Raw genomic sequence first — 2,334 nt, 5'->3', positions numbered from 1 at the left:
TGCTCCCTGAGCCTTATGGGGGGAGGGAGTTGAGATAGATACACCGTTTAGGGCTGAGAACTCTAGATTCTAATTCTTGGCAAAGGTTTCTGAAGAGGGGAGCCTGCTTCCTGTTTTGGGACAGGTTGATGAGCTACTTTTGACTCAGGCCTGGAAGCTTTGAAGAGCATCTATCCTGAAATGACAATACAGGTTACAAATGAACTGAGAGTAGTTTTAGAAGTAAAATATATTAATTATGCTTTATAGTAGTGGAGGGTGTGTGGCCCAGGAGTAGAGCATTTGACTGTGTACCAAGAGGTCCCTGGTTCAAATCTAGGTGCCCCTATTTGTATCTAATTCCCCCCCCCCTCCGGCACACACCTTTAATCCCAGCACTCGGGAGGCAGAGCCAGGCGGATCTCTGTGAGTTCGAGGCCAGCCCCGGGCTACAGAGTGAGTTCCGGGAAAGGTGCAAAGCTACAGGGGGGGGGGGGGGCTGAATTTTCAACTCCTCCATCTTAGTAGGCACCATGATAAATATTGTGGCCTTTTTCCAACCAGTGAATCGTAAGGGTAATTGCAATTATCTGTGTTCATTACTTTTCTCATCACTGTGACCAACTGCCTGATGGGGCATCTTAAGGAAGGGAAGACTTATCTGGGCCCATGGTTTCAGTCCAGCAACCCAAGGGAGGCATGGTGGAGGTCATGGCAGCAGGAGCATCAGGGAAGACCAGGAAGTGGAGACAGGGACAGACTATAACCTTCAAGCCACCACCCAGTGACCTATGACTGCCAGCTAGAGCTTGTGTATCAAAAGTCCCACAACCTCCCAGAACAGTTCTACCATCCGAGGGCCAAGTGTTAAAACCTGTGATGTATCCACAGAACCCTAACTTTCTGCCCCTGCTTCTCCCAGGCTCATGTAAATAATACAAAGAGCATTCAGTCCAACTTCAAGAGTCCTCATAATCTTAACAGACCCAACACTGTTCACACATCCAAAGTCTCCTCTGAGATCCAAGACAAACTCTCAGCTGTAAAATCAAATACAAGTTGTGTACTTCCACCATACTGTGGCATACAGAAAACATTCCCATTCCCAAAGGAAGAACAGGAGGGCAGCCTGGAAACACGACCAAGACTGAGGAGGTCAGACACGGTGTCATTCTGTCTGCTGTGAGCAGGCACAGATCCTTCGGTGTGTTTTGTCCTGCTATGGAGCCAGAGTTTTGCCAGAAGAGTCCCTCAGCCCTATCTCAGGGGCCATACACTATGCTCTTGAAATCCTCTTTAGATGGTACTAAGGGAGAGAAGCATTAGATGTGATAATGGAGGCTTTGGGGGAATCCCCTCAAGGTCAGAGAAGGGGGAACTTGCAACCATAATAGAGCAGTTCACCAGAGACCAAAGGGAGCCTGAGATGAGAGGGGAAACCACAATGAAGGAGGGCTACCTAGTTATTAGTGCTAATCACAAGTTCCATCAGGATGGGGGTATAGCTCAGGGGTAGAGCATTTGACTGCAGATCAAGAGGTCCCTGGTTCAAATCCAGGTACCTCCTAATATTGTAACATTTCAGTCATTGAATCCACTTAACATTCTAATGCTAAGAAGCAAGAGGAAGGCAAGGCCAACCCAGTGATGTACAGATGCAGACTGGCCTTGCTCAGTGCTTGTCCCTATCTGGTGGCTTGAGTCAGACTTTGATGTTCTTATGTGACTATCCAACAAGCAGAACCTCTTACAGAATATCTAGCATCTCTTGTCCCACCCACCAGGGCCAAGATCTGTCTATCATAACAGATAACCACATCCTAGGACACCTTCCAAACTATCTGTTACACAAGTTTGAACCTGGCCTTGGATTTTGCAGCAGAGATGCTGTGTGACCTTTATAAAGTTATGATGCCTTTGGGGGGAAGATGCGTAGTAAACCTGTGGTTGGAGGGGCCCAGGCAGGGACTCAGCAGCAGTGGGGGAGCCGCCTTCTTATTTGAGAAACCCCTTTGGCTCTGCATTTGGATCCTAAGACAACCCAATCTCTGTTCTTCCAAGTGTGCTGACCTGCTGATAAGAGGCCTCCTGAGACCATGAGATTGGTCCCTAGGTTTGGCATCAGGCTCCCCACAAGCTCAGCCTAAGAAGACCACTGCCAAGAATTTGGCCTTGGGATAAAGAAAAGAAAAATCTAGAACATGAATAACAGAGCAAAATTCCAGGCATTGGTCTAAAGGGTGATAATGGGTTGGGAAGAGTCCAGGGTGGCGGCAGCAGAGGTCATGCCATAGCAGCAAGAGATGCTTCCAAAGCTAGTGTCCCCAGTGGACACAGGAAGAGAATGTACTAGAC

At 48.1% G+C, this 2,334-nt stretch overlaps 1 non-coding gene across 1 annotated transcript; it reads left to right on the top strand.

The window, feature by feature from the left end:
* Positions 1 to 1,474: 1,474 nt before the first annotated feature.
* Positions 1,475 to 1,546, top strand: Trnac-gca. The gene has a single exon. It is a non-coding gene; the product is annotated as a tRNA-Cys (tRNA).
* Positions 1,547 to 2,334: the final 788 nt, after the last annotated feature.

Source organism: Peromyscus leucopus, chromosome 3 (genome assembly GCF_004664715.2).
Source record: "Peromyscus leucopus breed LL Stock chromosome 3, UCI_PerLeu_2.1, whole genome shotgun sequence".
Lineage (NCBI taxonomy): Eukaryota > Metazoa > Chordata > Mammalia > Rodentia > Cricetidae > Peromyscus > Peromyscus leucopus.
The sequence above is the reverse complement of the archived record's forward strand: the minus strand, read 5'-3'. Positions and strand labels throughout refer to the sequence as shown.